Here is a 22,150-nt window from a genome sequence, read left to right on the forward strand (position 1 = left end):
CATGGACAGAGAAGCCTAATGGGCTACAGTCCATGGGGTCACAAGAGTCAGACATGACTGAACACACACACACACACATACCTGATATAATTTGCCACAGTATGTGTCAAAATCTGCAACAAAATTTTCTTTTTAAAAAGAAAATCACAGATATCATTTAGAATTGTAGAACTATGTTACTTCCTTTGGAAAATTAATCATCAATATGGCATATGTGATAATTCCCTATAAACAACATTCAATTGGCTCCAGTCTCTTTATACTCAGAATAGGCTGTATTAGAAGGTGCTGTTTTCAAGGGAATGGGTACCAGCTCATAGCGAAGGGTGCCATCTACTGGATTTACTAACATTCCCTCTAACACCACCAGGAATTCTCTTTCAGGACTCTTGGATACTAACATTTCCTCCATTTCTGCGTTACTCCGTCCTTCCCCACTAGTAGCCCATTTTCACACAGCATAAACAGCGCACAGAATTCCCATGGAGCTGTGTAGCAGCTTCTGAACTGAATCCCAATGATTTTTAAAAAAATTTTTGGCTGCACTGGGTCTTCATTGCTTTGCACAGGCTTTCTCTAGTTGTGGTGGTGGGGCTTCTCATTGGAGTGGCTTCTCTTATTGCAGAACATGGGCTTGAGATTTTCGGGCTTCAAACTGAATCCCAGTGATGCTTGTGTCTTCTTGAGTGTGCACTAGTCACCTGCTTCTAATCAATAGAATGTGCCAAAGGGGATGGGATAGCCCTTCTCAAATTAGATTACAAAAGAGTGTGACCTCTGTCTTGGGCTCAGCTTCTCTGGTGCCTCTTACTGGCCTGTTCTGATGAAGCCAGCTGCCATGACTTGTGAGCTACCCTATAGAGAGGTCCAGATGGTAAGGAACTGAGGGTAGCCTCTGGCCAGCAACCAGTGAGAAACTGAGGCCCTTATTGGAAATGAGACCCACAGCCCAACAGCTTGTGAGAAACACAGTCCTGCCAACACTCATGTGAGTGAGCTCAGAAGTAGATCCTTCCTCCATGGAACCTTCGGATGAGGCTGCAGCCCCAGTCAGCATCTTGATCGCAGCACTGTGAGACACCCTGGTTCCTGACCCACACAAACTGTAACAAAATGAATGTTGTTTTGAGCTATTAAGTTTGGTGATGTTTTGTTATGCAGCAGTAGATAACTAATTCAAAGGCCAATGATGGCTCAGTAATTTTGATGGATTTTCCAAAGCTTCAAAGCTTCATGTGTTTTTATCATTAATTTTCAGTTGGAAGAATAAAACAGGAATACATTCTCTTGGTGAAAATAAGGACATTATAGATAAAGCCCTCTTCAACAGTAACCTGATCTAGGTCTCTCTCCCTGCAACCTCTCCACTCTTTGTTATGAGTTTGGAGTGAATCTTTCTAAAACTTTCTATAAACATGCATGTGCTTGTTTTTACAAAAATAGCGCTCCCTTGCAATATCATTCACTTTTTTCACTCTCCCTTGCTTTTTTCCCACTCAGCCATCTCATTGTTTTGAAACCTACATTTTGATATATGTGGATCTAGTTCATTCTTAGCTGTGAAATGAAAACAGCACATTTTACTTTTCTGTCTTGTACTCATGACCTTCAGTTGTTTCCACATTTTCACTGTTAAACACAATGCTGCAATGAACATCTCCTACTCGTCTATACCAGAGCTTGCTTTTCTGGGGCAGACACCTCCAAGGGCAAGTGGTGTTGGGGGGCACACCTTTAGTCTTAGCAACATTGCCAAATTGCTCGGCAAAATGGCTGTGTGAATTTACACTTCCTGTTTGCCCTAAACCTTGCCAGAATGTCATATTTTCCAGTCTGGTGGGAGAAGAATGACCTCTCGTTGTTTTAGTTTGCATTTCCTTAGTTATTAGTGAGGTTGAACAATTTTTTATACATTTTTTGGCAGGTTTTCTCCCTTTTTTATAGGGTTCCTATAAGAGCAGTTGTGTGTGTGTGTGTGTAACAGGGGTTGGGGGAAGGGTGTGAATTTGAGCTTGGATACCAACTACCCAGCGGAGCTGCATTCCAGTTTTGAGAACGTGCACTGCCCATTGCTGATAGCACTGGGAGAGCTTGTGGGAGATTGAGATCACATACAGCTTCTTTGGGAGTGAGATAGAGCCACTGGTTTCAGCTAGGAGGTTAATCTAGCCAGGCTTGGGGGTTATCCGGCACTCAGACTCTTCCCAACACTATTGTGTGAAGGCAAAAAGAAGGGGGTTATGATGTTGGCTTAATGAATTGCCTCTGATTCAGCACAAAATAGGTTGCTGCCACACTATGGGGGCAGGCAGAGAATGAATGGAACTCAGGAAGCTCTCCTCAGTAACAGTTAATAAAAGATGATCACATGCCTAAACAGACAAAACTGACAAGAGCAAGGACTCTCTGGAATTCAAGTTTGGGATGCCTCACACCTGTCAAGGCAAGAGGAGTTAGGATTGTATGATGTGAGGAGGGATACCTCATAAGTAGTTGCAAAAACAAAGGCAATTGCTGATCCTCGAATTTTCTTCCTTGCCCGATAGTATATTTATATATTTTAAAGAATTTCTCATATCTTTGACTGACTTCTCTCTCAGTATAGATGAAGAGGGATAAACTTGTGCTATTTAGGCCATAAGTTCCAGAACTGTGTTGGAATTAGCAGAGGAACAGATCTGATCCAAAGATCTTTATCTTGCAGCTGGATGCAGAGACTGAAGAGACCTTGGTCTTCTCTTTGGGAAGTGAGATTGTATTTTATGTTGAAATGGGAAACAACCATGTTATTTTCGACAACAGAATTTTTGGAAGGGTATATATGGGAAGATGGCTTATGTGAATAATTAGTGACCAAAGGGATGGAATGTTTTGTGATGGATGTGTGGGAGATACTACCCAATATTCATTCCGCCCTCCTGACAGCAAGCATGATTACTTCTGGGCAATTCCCTAGGTGTGTACAATCTTGGTGGAATGATAGATTGAGGATCTGGTAGAACTCCTGCTCCAGAGGCCCCTGAAGTCTCCAGCTGCCAGATCTTTCCTCTAATTTCTGCAATAGAGCCAAAGTGTCAGCATGTTGCCCGAAGTATGTGAGGGTGACTCAGTCTTCTGGAACTTTTAATCCTTTAATCCTCAACAGAGTGAAGCAAATCAATTCATTTATTCCAGTGACTGTGCTGGGAAAGATTGTCAAGCTACTCCAGTTACAGAGCCTCTCTGGTTCTGTTTTGCTCCACTGCATGAATATACTTCAATGTATATATATCCTTTCTCTATCCACATCTGGGGCTATCTCAAGTATTGCAGCTGTGAGGATTCTTTTTTGTTTTTCCCCCATTAATTTTACTTCAGTAACTTCAACTTTCTGTCCCTAGCTACTGAGTGGATAGATTTTTGTCACAATAGTGTTTATTTATAATACATTTAAATATATACATTTTAATTTCTTTTTATTGCTCTTACTAAATACATATATTTCTAGGAAGAGACAAAGTCAGTTTATACCCCACTAAAAGAGAAAGTATATCTAAAGTTTAAGTAAAAGAGAAAAAATACCAAGCTATAAAAAATGCAAAGTTGGGAAAATGTTCTAATAGCCATACCTAACGCACAAATTGTCTTTCATTGCCAGACATTGCACTTAGCTAAAACATTTAAAATTTAGTAAAAGTGAGATTATTTGATAAGATTTGTTTTGTTTTTGCAATTAATGTTAAGAATAAAAACAAAAATTGTAATGAAAATACACAAAGCAATGTTGGAGTACTTTTATAGCTTTTGATTGCATCATAGACCAAAAAAAAGAATCAAGGTCCTTTGTTTTGTTGAGCGACTCAAACATTTGGTCAAATGCATTGCCTTTGGAAATGTCTAAACTGTCTTTTCTATCTCTTTGCTTGTTAATCTTTAAACTCACAGGGATTTCAGGGTAAACTTTATCAGTATGCTTCTGATTTATTGTCAAGTCACTGAAAAGTTACTTCTAAAATGTTAGTTCATGACAAATGAGATTTTTGAACCGTTTAAAAATACTTTCAGGACCTTGTATTTAGAGACAAAAAAGTCATATTTCTCTAGATGTCACTGGACTGAAATCCCAGCGAGGAGAGGTTTAACTTTAGAACTCTAAGAGTGAGAATCGATCTTCAACTTGAAAAAGCATGTCTTCTACCACCATTCTCCGGTGTTGTCCCACCTTATCTCCCGTTCTGTAGATTTGATATTTGAACTTTGACTTCAGTTTAAAAGCTATCCGAGTGCTCCTCTCTTTTTAAAATTGAAATACAGTTGCTTTATATATGGTGTTAGTTTCAGGTGGACAGCATAGTGATTCAGTTTTTTTTTGCAGGTTATGTTCCAGTGTAGGTTATTACAAGAAAATGCTGTGAAGATTCTTGTACTTCACTTTTGGTGCAGATGTTTATTCATTTCTCTTGGGTATACACCCAGGAGTAAAATTACTATACTTGTAATGGAGATTAAGCATGCATCTTTGACTTATTAAATCTAATGTTAAATGACAATTTTGCCTGTTCCCAGGGCCACAGGAACCATAGAACATCCCACTCTACCCCATCCTGGCCTATATGCCTTTGTAGTTGTGTCTGTTAAGCCTCTCAAAATATAATTATTATTGTATTGTGCAATCAATATTTTATGCCTTTTATTTATTTTATTTATTTAAGTATAGAGTATTTACAATGTTGTGTTAGTTTCTGGTATATAGCAAAGTGATTCAGTTATATATATTCTTTTTCATATTCTTTTTCATTATACTATATTGAATATAGTTCCCTGTGCTATATAGTATGATGTTATTGTTTCTCTATTTAGACATGGTAGTTTGTATCTGCTAATCTGAAACTCCTAATTTATCCCTCCCCCCTTTCCTGTTTGTAACTATGTTTGTCTTCTGTGTCTGTGGGTTTGCTTCTGTTTTATAAACAAATTCATTTATATTATTTTTCAGATTCTACATATAAGTGATATATATGATATTTGCTTTGCTTCACTTAGTATGATAGTCTCGAGGTCTATCCATGTTGCTGCAAATGGCATTATTCTTTTTATGGCTGAGTAATAGTCCACTGTGTATATGCCCCACATCTTCTTTATCTGTTCATTTATCGATGGATGTTTAGGTTGCTTCTGTGTCTTGGCTCTTGTAAATACATTTCACATTTGTTCTTGAAGGGTACTTGCACGGGGTACAGGTTGTTAGGTTGGCTGTTATTTTCTTTCATCTCACTGAAATTAACTTCCTCTTTTCTTTAGGCCTCTACTGTTTTTGTTGAAAGGTGCACTGTCAGTTTCTCCTCTGTAGGTGATATATTTTTCTGCGCTTTTACTGGCTATGTTGGCCTTGATTACTTGGTTGACATAGTGCTTATCAGGTTTCTCTAGTGTAAAGTGACTCCCCCCCACCCCCTTGTACTCTTTGGAACAAGACTCTAAGAACAGCCCATGCTTAAGGGGTGGGAATTAAGCTTCACTGTCTTGAGGGGGAGTATCTACATAAATTACTTCTAATTCTTCAGTATAGGAGATTTCTCTATTCTCCCTCATTAGTTTTTTTTTTTTTCAGTTGTTTATATGGACTCATGGGTATTTATTTTATAAATATAACTTCAGATTGTAGTTCAGTATTATGTGATTTGTTTTTTCTCTTGCCCAAATTATTCCAGTTTTGACAGTTCATAGCTTATTCAGGTTGTGTCCTGTGTTCCATTGGCTCCCATCATTTTCTTGGAGCACTTCCTTACTTTCTGGCACTGCCGCATGCTTCAGGCTCACATTGTATTTTTCATCCCACCCCCCATTTTTTTTCTTGCAGATATTTTTAATCATGTATTTTATTTCTTTAAAGTAAGCTTTTTTTTTTTTCAATTAATCTCTGAAGTTTTGCTAAGTCTAATTGTGCAGTCAGTTGTTTCAACTGCTTCCCACTCACAGTGACTTGTTTTTTTACATGTTTGGTTATTTTTTTGTGTTGTTGTTTAGTTGCCAAGTCGTCTCCGACTCCTTGCAACCCTATGGACTGTAGCCCACCACGCTCCTCTGTCCATGGGATTCTCCAGGCAAGTATACTGGAGTGGGTTGCTTCATCAGGGGATCTTCCTGACCCAGGGATTGAACCTGCATCTCCTACATTGGCAGGCAGATTCTCTACCACTGAGCCACTCTGGTTATTTTTATCTTGCTACTGCTGCTGCTAAGTCGCTTCAGTCGTGTCCGACTCTGTGCGACCCCATAGACGGAAGCCCACCAGGCTCCCCCATCCCTGGGATTCTCCAGGCAAGAACACTGGAGTGGGTTGCCATTTCCTTCTCCAATGCATGAAAGTGAAAAGTGAAAGGGAAGTCGCTCAGTCGTGTCTGACTCTTCACGACCCCGTGGACTGCAGCCCACCAGGCTCCTCCATCCATGGGATTTTCCAGGCAAGAGTACTGGAGTGGGGTGCCATTGCCTTCTCTGATTTTTTCTATCTTATACTATAATAATTACTGAAATTGAAATTTTATTTTAAAGATTCACTGAAGCCTAGGATGAAATTGATTTTCTCTAAAAAAAAAGTTTTCCATTTGTTTTTTTTTTCTTGGAGTAGACCCAATCTGGAACCATTTTAAATCAGGTACACAGCTCTAATTTCCCAGAACTACTCAGGCAGTGGGAACCTGAGCTGTAAGTTCATGGTCACAACTTTGCAGGGAAGAAATTTTTTTCCTGCTCTAAATATCATCAAGCGAGTAGGGTCCCAGCTTAACATGGGAAAGACCTCCTATTACTTTGTCTACCTTGGGTTGTTTTATGTCCAAATTTCCCTATTAAGCTGCTAAAATTGAAGCACAAGTGTTCCTTATTAGCAAATCCCTTGGGGTAAAGTGATTCTGAGCTTTGAAACTGTTTCTATAGACTGCTACTTTCTTTTGGATTTTGGCCTGGTATTTCCTTGCTTTTTCATTTGCTTTTAAGTGCTCTTCAGATTTTTAAAAAAAATCTATTCATGTGTTCAGTGGTTTGTTATTTATTCATGTGTTTTAGTTGATTGGTATAAATAAGCCCATCTTTCCTAGAAATAGCTTTTTCAATCTAGGGACACTTTCTTCAGTTCATAAAAATTCTCAGACATTCTCTCCTTAAGTATTGTCACTTCCTGATTCTTTCTGGTTTCACTCTCTGGAACTTTCATTAAATAGGTTTTGGTTCCTTTCAATCTAGCCCCCTAGCTCTTAATTCGTTTCTCATATTTTAAATCTTATCACGGTGTGTCCTCTGATGAGTGGACTCCTCGGCTGTCCTCCAGGTCATGAACTCACTTTTGCACCCATTCTCTTGTTTATCTCATCATGTTGGGCATTCATCAGTTTGTTTTCAGATTCATTCCCCAGCCTGTTGTGCTCTATTCCATCCATACTGCAAGGACCTTCCTATCCTACCATCCCTTCTATGTAAGTTTGGGTGTTTCTCTCCCTTTGTCTGGGCTTATGAGCAATGTCACCAGAGGGGCTCCTCCAAGCCCGCTGGGCTCAGGCGGCTCCTGGTGGTGCTTGCGGGTGAGCCCTTGGAAGAGAGACCCGCCCAGCCCCGCCTGGGGACCAGCCAGCCTGCCGAGGTCGGTCAGGTGGTCGCCCATCTTCCTGATGAGTTTTACCTGCTCACCCAGGACACCGCTCTCTCGAAAGTGACGGAGGTGGGGGCGGCGTGCGCAGAACCCCGGGCCTGCAGGTCCACGACGGCCCGGTTCGGGTGCTTGTCCCCGAGCTCGGTGGCCTCCACGGTGTCCTGGGCTTGACCCCACTCATCCTGAGATGTGCCTGCAGTCCTGGGAGAGGGCGCGGCCGCCTTGCTGGTCTTGCATTTTCAAGAGACGCTGGGCACCCTCGCGCTTCTCCTGGGCCAGCTCGCAGACAAAGTGGCTACCTCGCTCCAGAGCCACGTGGTCACGGTGGAAACAAACCGAGAGAGAGGTTGGTGTGCGAGGCCTGCAGATGCAGGGTGACTAGGCGGTGACCGGGGTCTCCACCTCGGTGGAGTCATTCTGACGAATCTAGGAGGTCAAGGTCAAAAATGGTGGTGGTCCCAGTGGCTGAAGGTACCTAAGGGGCTGATTCTGAAGGTTGTGACTGGAAAAGAGGTTGGAGGGTGGTTGGAGCCTGGAGCAAGGGGCATCCCTGGGTCTGTTCCATGCAAACAAACACTGCTGTAGCAAGAGACATCCATGGACGGCCCAGTGCACTGCCTCTGTGTTATTTTTAAAATTATCAAGATATCTGTCTGTTCTTGATTCATAGCACCTGCTTTTGTTTGTTGATTTTAAATACACTCATTTTAAAATTCTTTCCAAACTGTTAAATTATTTCTTTTATATGATTCCTCTTAGATGTCGACTTCCTTTTGTGGTGTTGGGCCTTTGTAGTTGTTTTTTTTTTTTTTTCCTTTTTTTGAATGCCTACCGTCATGGTGGCTTTTTTTCTCTCCCACTGACTGTCCCTGGAAAGTGCTTTTGTGATTGCTTCAGCCCAGTGTCTTGAGGACCAAAGTCAGTTGCTCAGGGATTTTGCTCTGTGGACATATACCACAGTTCCAAAGCAGGAGCCACACAACGTGTCTACCTGGTGGCTGACCGTGCACATCTCTGCTTTCTTTCTCTGTCACTGAGCAGTTGGTTTCTAGCTCCACTCCCCAATGGATAGCTAGGATTTGTTCACTTTCAGATATAGCTGGGGGCCATGAGCAGTTTCCCCACTGGGAATGGGGGTGTGGTAGAGTCCTTCCTCCTGGGTTGGATTTGAAATTCCAGACTTGGTCAAAAGGTAAAAACTTACAGTTGTAAAATAAGTACCAGAGAGGTAACGTACAATATCATGACTGCAGTTAACATTGCTGTGTGATATGTTTGAAAGTTGGTAAGAGATTAGGTCTTAAAAGTTCTCATGACAGAGCAAAACACACTTCTTTCTTTTTTTGTATTTATATAAGCTGATGAATGTTAACTAAATTTATTATGGTAATCATTTCACAATTATGTAGGTCAAGACATTATGCTGTACACCTTGACTTTGTACAGTGCTGTGTGTTAATTACATCTCATTAAAACTGAAAAAATGAAACATTAAAACATAGAACAAAACAAAGCAAAAAAGCAATCCCACACTTTACTGTCTGGGTCGGGTCCTTCCTTCCTTACTGCTTCCTTCCTTACTGCTGTGGGCTTCCACTTCCTTTCTAGTCCATGATTTAAAAAATGATGTCCCCTGAGTATTTTTGAAACGCTTTATCACTTTTACATTTTGAAACAGAGTGCAGGAAGTTTAGCATATTTTCATCCTGAGTCAACACAGTTTTTAACCAAAATGTAGTCTAAAGCCTTGCTGCTCAAGTGCCTTCTGTGGAGTGTGTTTATTTTTTTATTTTTGTACAATTTTAAAGCTTCCTTACCATTTACAGTTATTACAAAATACTGGCTGTATTCCCATGTTGTACAGTATATTCTTGTAGCTTATTTTGTTTTTTTAAATTAATTATTTCTAACTGTGTTGGGTGTTCTTTGCTGTGTGCTGGCTTTCTCTAGTTGTGGAGGGAGGGCTCTGCTTCGTTGCAGTGTGTGGCTTCTCATTGCAGTGGCTTCTCTCACTCTTTTTTTTTGAACTTTTTATTTTGTATTGGAGTATTGCCGATTAACAGTCTTGTGGTAGTTTGAGGTGAACAGTGAAGGGACTCAGCCATACATATACATGTATCCATTCTCCCCCAAACTCCCCTCCCATCCAGGCTGCCACACAACATTGAGCAGAGATCCCTGTGTTATACAGTAGGTCCTTGTTGGTTATCCATTTTGGATATAGCAGTGTGTACATGACCATCCCAAACTCCTTAACTGTCTCCCCCGGCAACCATAAGTTCATTTTCTAAATCTGTGAGTCTCTGTTTTTTTTTTTTTAAGTTTATTTGTATCCTTGCCTTTTAGATTCTACATATAAGGGATGTCATATGATAATTTCTCCTGTTTGACTTCACTCATTATGGTACTGTCTAGGTCCATCCATGATGCTGCAAATGGCATTCTTTCTTTCTTTCTTATGACTAATATTCCATTGTATACATGTACTGCATCTTTATCCATTCCTCTGTTGATGGACATTTAGGTTACTTCCATGTCTTGGCTGTTGTAAACAGTGCTGCTAGGAACATTGGGGTATCCTTTCGGATCATGTTTTTCTCAGGCTCTATGCCCAGGATTTGGATTGGAGGGTCATATGGTAGCTCTATATTTAGTTTTTTAAGGAACCTCTCCAGCATTTGTTGTTTGTGGATTTTTTGACGATAGCCATTCTGACTGGTGTGAGGTGATATCTCATTGTAGTTTTGATTTTCATTTCTCTAATAACGAGTGATATTGAACATCTTTTGTGCCTGTTAGCCATCTATCTGTATGTCCTCATTGGAGAAATGTCTGTTTAGGTCTTCTGCCCATTTTTTGAGTAGGTTGTTTGTTTTGATGCTGTTAAGCATCATGAGCTGTTTGTAAATTTTGGAGACTAATCCCTTATAGGTCACATCATTTACAAATACTTTCTCCCAATCTGTGGGTGGTCTTTTCATTTTGTTTATTGTTTCCTTTCCTGTGCAAAAGCTTTTGAGTTTGAGTAGGTCCCATTTGTTTATTTTTGTTTTTATTTCCATTATTCTGGAAGATGGATTGAAAAAGATGTTGCTGTGATTTATGTCAGAGAGTGTTCTGCCTATGTTTTCCTCCAAGAGTTGTATAGTGTCTGGTCTCACAGTTAGGTCTTTATCCATTTTGAGCTTATTTTTGTGTATGGAGTTAAAGAATGATCTAATTTCATTTTTTTTAAAATGTAGCTAGCTGTTCACTTTTCCCAGCATGCTGTGGCTTCTCTTGTTGTGGAGCATGGATTCAGGACGTGGGCTCAGTCATTTTGGCGCACAGGCTTAGTTGCTGTGTGGCATGTGGGATCTTCTCAGACCAGGGAATCAAAGCCACGTCCCAGCTTTGGCAGGTGGATTCCTATCCATTGGACCACCAGGCAATTCCCCGTGTAGCTTAGTTTATTTCTAATAGTTTTTCCTCTCACTCACCCACCCCTATATTGCCTCTCCCTACCCTCCCCACTCAGAGGTTAAAGCGTCTGCCTGCAATGCGGGAGACCTGGGTTCGATCCCTGGGTCAGGACGATTCCCCTGGAGAAGGAAATGGCAACTCACTCCAGTATTCTTGCCTGGAGAATCCCAAGGATGGAGGAGCCTGGTGGGCTGCAGTCCACGGGGTCGCAAAGAGTGGGACACGACTGAGCGACTTCACTTTCACTTTCACCCTCCTCACTGGTAACCACTGGTTGGTTCTCTCAGTCTGTGAGTCTGCTTCTTTTTTGTTATATTCACTAGTTTGTTGTATGTTTTAGATTCTGTGGAGTGTGTTTTAAATTCGGAATCTCAGGCCTCCCTGAGACCTGGTGGATCAGAAACGGCTCTTTGACAAAAGGCCCAGGTTCAGGTTTGAGGAGCGCTCCTCTAAAGGTCAGTTAGTTTCTGTATTACCAACCAGGACAAGATGAGGAGAGAGGAGAGAAGCTTTTATTTACTTCAATTTCACCTCTTCTTCCCTTTCCTGCCACTTCCATGTTGATATATCTTGAATTTTTGTTACAGTTTGCTATTAAAGGCCATAATACTTATATGCAATAATAATTTTTTTTTTTTTGCAGCTTGTGGGGTCTTAGATTTCCACCCAGGGATTGACTCCCCTGGGCCTTCGACAGTGAAAGTGTGAAGCCCTAACCATTGGACTGCCAGGGAATTTCCCCCATCACTTCTTTCAGTTTTATTTTTTTCCTTGTTGAGGTTCCCTTGGAGCTTCTGATATAACATTTTTGAGTCCTTATAATATGAAAATGGTCTTTATTTTGCCTTCATCCGTTGACAATATGAATATAGAATTCAAAGTCCAAAGATGCTTTCCTTTGGCACTTTGCAGGTATTTATTATCTTCTTGAATCTATAAAAAAAAAAAAAAGAAAAATAGAGAAGAAACCTTTTTATCATAAAAAAATAACTTTACAGGAAAGTAGAGGGAATGAAACAATGAACTCCATGTGTTTATCTCTTGACTTCAGCAATTAACATTATTTTTGCATCTGTTTGCTGACAGGAAATCTCAGGTCAACCCCATTCTCTTTTTCTTCCAGATCTTTTTGTTCTGGTAGCTTTTAGGGAACTCTTTATCCTTCTTGTTCTGAAAGTTTGCTGCAGCGTCTAGATGTGTCTTTCAAAAATTATTATTACTGATTAGCACTCAGAGATTCTTTCAATCCAAGGCCTTGTGTTTGGATTCAATCCTGGGAATTCCTTGACTGTTACTATTCTTTGGATGTTGCTTCAGTTATCTCCTTTTGGAAATAACTTTTAGAGGAATCTTGTAACTTGTAATCTTGAATCATTCCTCCCATCCGCCTTTACAATTCTCTTCATTCTTTCCATCCCTTTATCTCTTTGTGTTGTATCCTGGGAAAGTTTCTCAAGGCAACCTTTCAGCTTACAAATTTATCCTTCAACTGTGTACACGCTGCTACTCACTTATATAGTTCAGCAGCTACGTTTTCTGGTTCCTCAGCTTTTGATATTTTAAGGTTACCATGCTTGGTTGTGGACTTCCGTCCTATAGGAAAGTTTTCCTGGCTGCATCCTGAGAGGAGATGACTTTCCAGCAGGCCTAATTTGCAGAGGGGCTGGCTACATAGGAGCATGGTGTGACCCTGGCCTTCCAGTGGTGACGGCCACCGTCCTTTTTAGGTGAGTTCAGTTCAGTTCAGTCGCAGTCGTGTCCGACTCTTTGCAACCCCATGAATCGCAGCACGCCAGGCCTCCCTGTCCATCACCAACTCCCGGAGTTCACTCAGACTCACATCCATCGAGTCCGTGATGCCATCCAGCCATCTCATCCTCTGTCGTCCCCTTCTCCTCCTGCCCCCAATCCCTCCCAGCATCAGAGTCTTTTCCAATGAGTCAACTCTTCGCATGAGGTGGCCAGAGTACTGGAGTTTCAGCTTTAGCATCATTCCTTCCAAAGAAACCCCAGGATTGATCTCCTTCAGAATGGACTGCTTGGATCTCCTTGCAGTCCAAGGGACTCTCAAGAGTCTTCTCCAACACCACGGTTCAAAAGCATCAATTCTTCGGCACTCAGCCTTCTTCACAGTCCAACTCTCACATCCATACATGACCACAGGAAAAACCATAGCCTTGACTAGACGGACCTTAATCAGCAAAGTATTACCTCTGCTTTTGAATATGCTATCTAGGTTGGTCATAACTTTTCTTCCAAGGAGTAAGCGTCTTTTAATTTCATGGCTGCAGTCACCATCTACAGTGATTTTGGAGCCCCCCAAAATAAACTCTGACACTGTTTCCACTGTTTCCCCATCTATTTTAGGTGAGGAGGGCCTTAATTGTAAGCGACAGAATCCAATAGCTACTTTAAACAGAAAAAGACTTTATTTCTACTTCTTATCGAAGGATTTAATAAAGTGCTTAGCACTAGTACACTCTGTACCTTGATTAACTTTTACATATGTATACACTTGTGTAATTACCATCCAGATCAAAATCTAGATTATCCCCAGCCTTCCAGAAGTTCTTTGTGTCTCTTTCCAGTCAGTATTCATCCCATCCTCCCACCAGAGGTAATCATTTCCTCTGTTTATATTACCACTGATTACTTTTTCCTGTTGTTGAATGTTACAGAAATGTAACTACGCCATGTGTGCTTGTCTGATCTCCTTTGCTGAGGGTGTGAAATTCATCCTTGTTGTTGTGTATATGTTGTTTATCCTTTTATATTGCAGTGTAACATTCTGTTGAATGAATAGGTCACAATTTATATATCCATTCTCCTATTTCTAGACATTTGGTTTTATCCCTCTTTTCTAATTCTGCTGGCTGAAGCTTCTGTGAACATTCTCATTTGTGTCTTTGGTAAACATATGCATTTATTTCCTTTGGGTGACAAACCCAGGAAAGACAGTGTTGGGTCATAGACTGGGCATATGTTTAGCTTAGTCAATACAATTTTTTTGAAAGTTGATTGTACTATCGGCAATGTATGAGAGTTCCAGTTGCCCCACATCCTTGCTGGTGCCTAGTGAGTCTTTTTATTTTTAGCCATCCTGGTGAGTGTGCTGTGGTGTCTTATTGTGCATTTAATTTGCATTTCTCTGATGAGTAATGATGTTGAGCACGGTGACAGATAGAGTTTCCCAAAGTTTCCACAACATCTCCCATCATCTTACAATGGAACTGTGGCACTCTTCCCATTCAAGATGGAGTCCACGTGCCCTCCTCTTGAGTCCTGTGACTCTGGTGGAAGTGGTAACGTGTAACTTCTGAGAGTCGGTCCTAAAAGGCATTAGAGGCGTACCTGTTTTTACTGAACTCTGTTTTATTGTGCTTCATAAAGTTTTGTTTTCAATAAATTGAAGGTTTGTGGCAACCCTGCAGTGTCAGATGATGGTTAGCATTTTTTAGCAATAGAGTGTTTTTAAATTATGGTATGCACACTTTTTTTAGACATGCTATTACACACTTAGTAGACTACAGTATAGTGTGCACTTAACTTTTATATGCTATTGGGAAACCGAAAAAATTGTGTGACTCTCGTTATTGCAATATTTATTTTATTGTGGTGGTCTGGAACTGAACCCCCAATATCTCTGAGGTGTGCCCACTTGCTTGGGACACCTTCTTGGAGCCCTGAGCTTCCACAGAAGCAGTTCAGCTAACCTGATGTCACCATGCTGTGAGGAAGCCCAAACTAGTCCGAAGAGACCAAGTGGAGAGATCCTGAGACTACATGAGAAAGATTCCCAGCCAGCCTGCAGTTCTGACCACCATTTGGGTGTAACTACGTAAGACACCCCAAGTCAGAACCTCTCAGTTCAAGACATTCTCCAATATTTGCTGTTCTCAACTGGGGGAGATTTTGCTCCCAAGGGACATTTGAGAATGGCTAGAGACATTTTTGGTTGTCACAGCTTGGTGGGGGGCTATTCCTGGCATCTAGTGGGTAGAGACCAGATGCTCCTAAACATCCTACAGGATGCAAGACATCCCCCCTCAAGAATTATCTGGCCCAAATGTCAGTTGTGCTAAGGTTGAGAAACCCTACTTTAAGCCACACAATCCACTACGTTTGGGGATGTTTTGTTCCACTGCAAAAGTGCTAGAACAGGGACTTCCCTGGTAGTCCAGTGACTAACACTTCACATTCCCAATGCAGGAGTCTGGCTTCCATCCCTGGTCAGGGAACTAGGTCCCACATGCCCCAAGCTAGATCCCAGATGCTGCAACTGAGAGTTCGCATGACGCAACTGAAAAGATCCCACATGTCACAACTAACACCCAGCGCAGCCAAATAAAAATAAATACTAAGAAAAGTACTAGAACAAATACACAAGCAGAAAGGGAATTTGTTAAAGAAAATTAGATAGTTCACAGATCTCTGAGAGGGCCAGAGTATTGGGCTTAAAGGCTACTCATCCAGGAATAATGGTCAAGCCACACTACATGGTGAAAACTGCTGGACATGGACCCAGAGTGTTCTGTCTGAGGTGCTGAGGACTGGATACCAGGACCTCTCCATGCTGGAAGCCAGTGCCACCCTCACCAGAAAGTGGGTTCCAGATGTTTTCTGCTTCTTCACATTGCTCACTTTTGAATCAGAGTCTTACTTTGGCATGTCTGATGGAAGAACCCTAAATCACATGTGAATCTGCCTGACCTGTCTGCAAGAGAAGCTGACAAAGCAAGTTTTCTGGCTTCTGCTATGGAGGCAGGACCAGCTCAGGAAAGGTGTTCCAAAGATGCTGGGAAGCCACAACCTTGACAGAATTCCCTGATAATATGTTGTTTTAAATCTTGCTGTAAATATGATTGATGATGGCTGCAGAATAACACCCATGATGACTCTACCGTAACTTCCCGATTCTTTTGTTAATACATTTGGATTATTTTTATGTTTTTTGTTGTTGTTGTTAACTTATTTTAAATAATGCTGTGATATTATCAGACCTTTGGGCCGGAAGTTTTACTTTAGAGATTTTTGTAATAGCAAAGAAATAACTTATGAAAACTGCAGTTTATTATACAAAGGTCCTTACAGCTTTATTATTTTTAACTGCTGAAAACTGAAAATAGCGCAGACATCTAAAACCATGGAACGGGACTTCCCTGGTGGTCCAGAGCTAAGACTCTGCACTCGCAGCGCAGGAGGCCCAGATTTGATCCCTGATCAGGAAACTAGATCCCACATGCTACAAGTAAGCTTCCACATGCCACACAAAGATCAAAGATCCCGCATGCTGCAACTAAGACCTGGCACAGCTAAATAAATTAATTAATCAAAAAATAAAACTGTGGAACAATGGACTGATTTGTAATATGATAACAAATTCTACAATTTCCTGGGATGGTAGTAATTCTAAATATTAGGCCACATTTGTCTCTGTTTGTTTATATTCGGTCAGACCATGTGTCCAGTTTACTTTGAAAAATGTAGTCACTGTGACTGTGTAATTTTGTTATAATGGAATTTTACAATAAAAATAATGACTTTGTGTTCTGTTGGGCTAATACATGGAAAGTGGGTACAAAGTATTTTATGGAGAAAACCAAAATATAAGAGTCTCAATATATTCATTACAGCCATGTAAAGTTAGTGTTTGCATAATGCGAAGAGTCATGAGAAGGTTGCCTTTTGTTTTGGGTTTGTAAAGTTGTTTAACTATAGAAAAATAAAAGGAAATTCCCCAGGGTTTGTATTAACCGCTCAGCATCTGGAGAGCTTGCCCAATAGGTGGCACTACTGGATAGGAGCAGATAGAAACTTTTCCAGGCTGCCTTCAAGCGGTGTTTTTCAAACTTCCATTGGCATCAGAAAATGACCTGCGTAAAACACAGCTTGCTGGGCCCTTCCCTTAAATGCGCTGATGTAGTAGGTTTCACACGTGGCCCAGGAGTTTGCATTTCTAACAATATTCCAGGAGAAGCTGACACTGCTGGTCTGGGGACCATGATTGAGAAACGTTGCCTTTGCATGGAGCTCCTTGGAGTGTAGAAGAGTCAAAATAGGCTTCTTCTCTCCTTCTTCATAGCAGTCCCCAGCTCACCTCACTGCCACGGCCACCCAGTGTTAACAGAGGAGTAGGGTGGCCACTCCGAGGTGGGGGGTTCCTGCTTGACCCCCTCCATCCTGTCTTCCATTTGAAGGGAGCGAAATGGAGGGAAGGCTCTTCCTCTGTTGCTTTCCGGAGGCACCGACAGACCTCACACTGGGGTCCTGCACTGGCCAACACGGTGAATGACTGGTGGCCTCAGTTGCCACCCGATGGAGAGGATGGGGTGCCTCCTGTCCCTCAGTAGGCATCTTGGAGTCCTCTGCACCCCCACTTCCCCTACTTCTGTAAACACGGATCTTACTATGAACCTAAGTCTGGGTTAGCTCATTCCAGGCTTTGCGTGTCTTGTGCCCTAACTACTGAAAAAAGAACTTGTCCTCCACCTCATAGAAATTCAAGCAAAATTCACCAGTGTGTTTTTCAAAAGCTCTCTCCTCAAACTTTCAACCTCTCCTCTCCCTAGTTTTACTGTCTCCCCTGAGCTTCACCTCACTTCCTACTTCACTAAGAACACGGAAAGAATTAAAATTTCCATGAGTTCCCAGCACCAGAGCCACCCTCCCCACTGCATCTGGCCCCGTATACTGTACTTCCTCCCCAGTGAGATGGATGACTTGTTGATGCTCTCAGCCAAGAGCGCTCCCTCCGCTTGTACACTGGATCCATCTCCTCCCAAGGTCTTGGCTGCTGCAGTACTCCTCTCTCTCCTGCATTGCCAGTTTCCCTCTATTTACTGGACTGTTATCCCTTCTGTATTAAGTAGTAGAGTCGCTTCTGTCCATTATCTCCAGTTTTGCTGTTACTTTCCTCACACGAGCCCACCCAGTCACGTTTGTCCTCATCTCTCTCCCAGAACTACCCTGGTCACAAATGACCCCACGTAGCTGAGCCCAGTGGTCACGCCTCAGTCCTCAGCAGCAGCACTTGACAGGATGGTCCCTTTCTCGAAACACTTGCTTCCTGGGTTCCCGCAATACCCCACTCACCTCTTACGTCTTCTCTTTTTTTTTTTTCCAAACACATTTTTATTGAAGTATAGTTGATTTACAGTGTTGTGTTGCAGAAAAGTGATTCAGTTTTTATATATTCTTTTTCAGATTCTTTTCTATTATAGGGTATTGAATATAGTTCTCTTTGCTGTACAGTAGGTCCTTGTTCATCTATTTTAGATACAGCAGTGTGTATTCCTGGTGGCTCAGACAGTAAAGAATCTGCCTGTAATGCAGGAGACCCAGGTTTGATCCCTGGGTCAGGAAGATCCCCTGGAGAAGGGAATGGCACCCCACTCCACAGTTCTTGCCTGGAGAATTCCATGGACAGAGGACCCTGGCAGGCTACAATCCATGGGATTGCAAAGAGTCAGACACAACTGAGCAACTAACACACACAGTGTGTCTCTGCTAATCCCAAACTCTTAATTTATTCCTCCCCACTTTGGTAATCATAAATTTGTCTTCTATGTCTGTGAGTCTTTTCTGTTTTGTAAATAAGTTCAGTCGTATCATTTTTTTAGATTCCATGTATAAGTGACATCATATGTCTTTCTCTGTCTGACTTACTTCACCTAGTACAATAATCTCTAGGTCCATCCGTGTTGCTGAAAAGGGCATTATTTCATTCTTATGACTGGTATCCCACTGTATAATACATATGTTCCACATCTTTATCCAATCATCTGTTGGTGGACATTTATTGTCTTTTCTTTTTGATCACTCTCTCATCCTGTTTGCTGCTTTCTCTTCATCTTCCCAACTTCCAAATGCTGAAGTGCCAGGCAGTTCAATCCTTGGACCTCTTTTGTGTCCACTCTCACTTTCTGAGTGATCTTATTTAATGCCTCTGGGCCTTAAATACCACCTACATGCTGATAACTCTCCAATTTCTGTCTCCAGCTTGGACCTCACTCCCAAACTCCAGACCCGTATATCCAGCTGCCCACATGGTCTCTCCACTTTGATATGTGTTAGGCATCCCCATTATCTGTCCCAAATAAGAGTCTTTGATATATATACCAACCCCACTCCAAGCTACTCCTGCAAATTTCACCACCTCAGTTAGTGGTAGCTCTCCTAGTTCAAAGCCCCAAATGTCAGTGTCATTCTTGATTTCTTTTTCTCCCAACCCAGCAAATCTTCTTGGTCCCATCTTCAAACTGTATCCAGAATTCAGCTGCTTCTTGTTGACCTTTGTCCCTCCCCTAACTGCCACCATGCTGATCCCAGCCCCGAGCATCTCTCACCTGGATTATTGAAACAGACTCCCAGGTCGCCTCTTCGCTTCTGTCCTTATCCACCTGCATTCTCAACACAGCAGCCAGTAATCTCATGAAAACCCCAGTCAGATCAGGTCCTTCCTTTGTTGAACCCCGCCTCCATTTTATTCAAAATAACACCCAAGTCCTTAGGAAGACATACTAGACCGCACGTGCTCTGCCCGCTAGGGTTCTAATCTCTCCTCCATTCCTCCTCTCCTTGTTCACTCCAGCAGCGTGCCTGCCATGCTTCACTTCAAGGCCTTGCAACATGCTTCTCACTCTACCTGTATTTCTCTTTCCTGGATATTTATTTGTATGACTCTCTCTCTCACACACATTCTGAAAGTTTCCCCCCCACAAAGCTCCCTTCTCAGCAGACTTTGAACAGAGCAGCTTGGTGTCGCAAGTGGAGGTGGCAGGATTGAGGCAGGGTGCGTATGACCTGGGTGAGCCTGGCCAGACTTAGTCTGGAGAGGCCGGCTGCATGGAGGGAGGTTTTCTTTGAGCAAGTGTGCTAGACTGAAGCAAGAGAAGCAGCTGGGGCCAGACTGAGGTTATTTTAGAATGTAGCTCTGGACTCTGATCATTCCTTTTAGGCCAGAGCCAGGAAAAGTCAGAAGTTTTTTGTGTGTGTGGGGGGCAGGCCTATGTATTCTTTTTGTTTCAAGAGGCATCATGGTGTTACCCAAGGCCCAGTGAAATAGGGGTCAAAATAACTGATATCAGAGCTTCAGCACTTACTAATGATGTGATATTGGGCAATTCACTAAGCCTCAATTTCTTCATCTGATAATGGGGAGAATAACATCAACCAGCTACATTCTCTCAGGACTTGGATGAGGGCCATATGCGATGATGCTTGTGAAAAAGTCCATCAATTCAAAATTCTGTTCAGCTTCTAAGGCTTGCTATTCTCATTGTAACCAGCATGAGCTTCTCCACAAAGTTTAGCATATAAGCATGCTGCATCTCTTTTATTTTTTTGCAAATTCAGTCGAGAGAGATGCAGGAGCCTCTGTGCCAGGTGGACAGGAAATCCAGCATTAGCCTCGCAGGCTTCTCCACGGCCCTCTGGGCGGTCTGAGAACACGGCCTCACACGTCTGAACGGAAGATTCCAGCTGGCTGCTGCCTGGTGCTGCCCTTGCTCCCTCCAGGCGCCGCAGAGAACACCAGTTTTCCGGGTCACTGGCCAGTGCTGTTGCTCTTCCAGGCCAGCATGCTGCACTCCCTGGGTAATGGGCTCCTGGTACAGGCTTCCAGAGGTTACAGTTCTTAGTGTCCCATCCCATAGCCACACCACTTAATCCTTTCCAGCACCTGGAGGCCCTAGAAGTGCTGGGCCCAGGCTGGCCCAGCGGCTCTTGCTTAGTGCAACTCAGAACGCTTGCCCTCTTTCCAGTCCCGAGGATCGCCATGGCGCCAGAAGGCTCCTCGTATGTCCCCAAAGACAATGGAGGGGCTGTCCCCTCTCATACCCTCTCTTAAGACCTTCATGTTGTCTTCTGCATGCCCCCATCCCCACCCCACCAGGCAACTTCACTCTTTGACCCTGAAACACAAGAGGCTGATGACTTCCTTTTCCTGGACATCAGCAGTTGGTTTCCTCCAACAAGACACAGCCTTTCAAAAAGGTAAGCTTATTTCTGTCACATAGCCTCCCCCTCCCTGTTTTGAGAATTATCTTCCTAAAGGTTACTACGGGAACTAGTTGACTGAGCCCAAACCCCAAGCTTATCCTCTTACAGAACATTGTGACATATACACACACACACACACGTATAATATTATATGTAGTATAAACATATATCTATAAATTTTTGTCCTAACTACTCTCTTTCCTCCCTCCCTTGATATATCCTCTGACATTCTGTGCTCTCCCACAGATTTTGCTGCAGCCTTTCTTACTATAACAAAAGCAGACACCACTAAGAACCTGGTGTGACCCCTTCTCTAAGACCAGGGATGGTTCAGAATTTGGCTCGAAAGAGAAGATCAATTTTCCAGAGTTAAAATGTAGGCTTTAAGCATTCATTTGTACACTTGAAAAATGGTAACTTTATTGAGATAGAATTCACACAGTGTACAATTCACCCATTTAAAGTGTACATAATTCAGTGGTTTTTAATATATTCACAGATAGGTGCAACCATCACTACAAGTCCATTTTAGAACATTGGAATTACCTTAAAAAGAAATCCTGTATCCTTTAGTTATTCCCCCCATCCTTCCTTCCCAGACCACAGTTCAGTTCAGTTGCTCAGTCATGTCCGACTCTTTGTGACGCCATGGACTGTAGCACGCCAGGCTTCCCTGTCCATCACCAACTCCCAGAGCTTGCACAAGCTCATGTCCATCAAGTCGGTGATGCCATCCAACCATCTCATCCTCTGTTGTCCCCTTCTCCTCCTGCCTTCAATCTTTCCCAGCATCAGGGTCTTTTCAAATGAGTCAGTTCTTTGCATCATGTGGACAAAGGATTGGAGTTTCAGCTTCAGCATCAGTCCTTCCAATGAATATTCAGGACTGATTTCTTTTAGGATTGACAGATTGGCTCTCCTTACAGTCCAAGGGACTCTCAAGAGTCTTCTCCAACATCACAGTTCAACAGCATCAATTCTTTGGCACTTAGCTTTCTTTATGGTCCAATCCGCACATCCATACCTGACAAATGGAAATACCATAGTTTTGACTAGACGGAC

Source organism: Ovis aries, chromosome X (genome assembly GCF_016772045.2).
Source record: "Ovis aries strain OAR_USU_Benz2616 breed Rambouillet chromosome X, ARS-UI_Ramb_v3.0, whole genome shotgun sequence".
NCBI classification, from domain to species: Eukaryota; Metazoa; Chordata; class Mammalia; order Artiodactyla; family Bovidae; genus Ovis; species Ovis aries.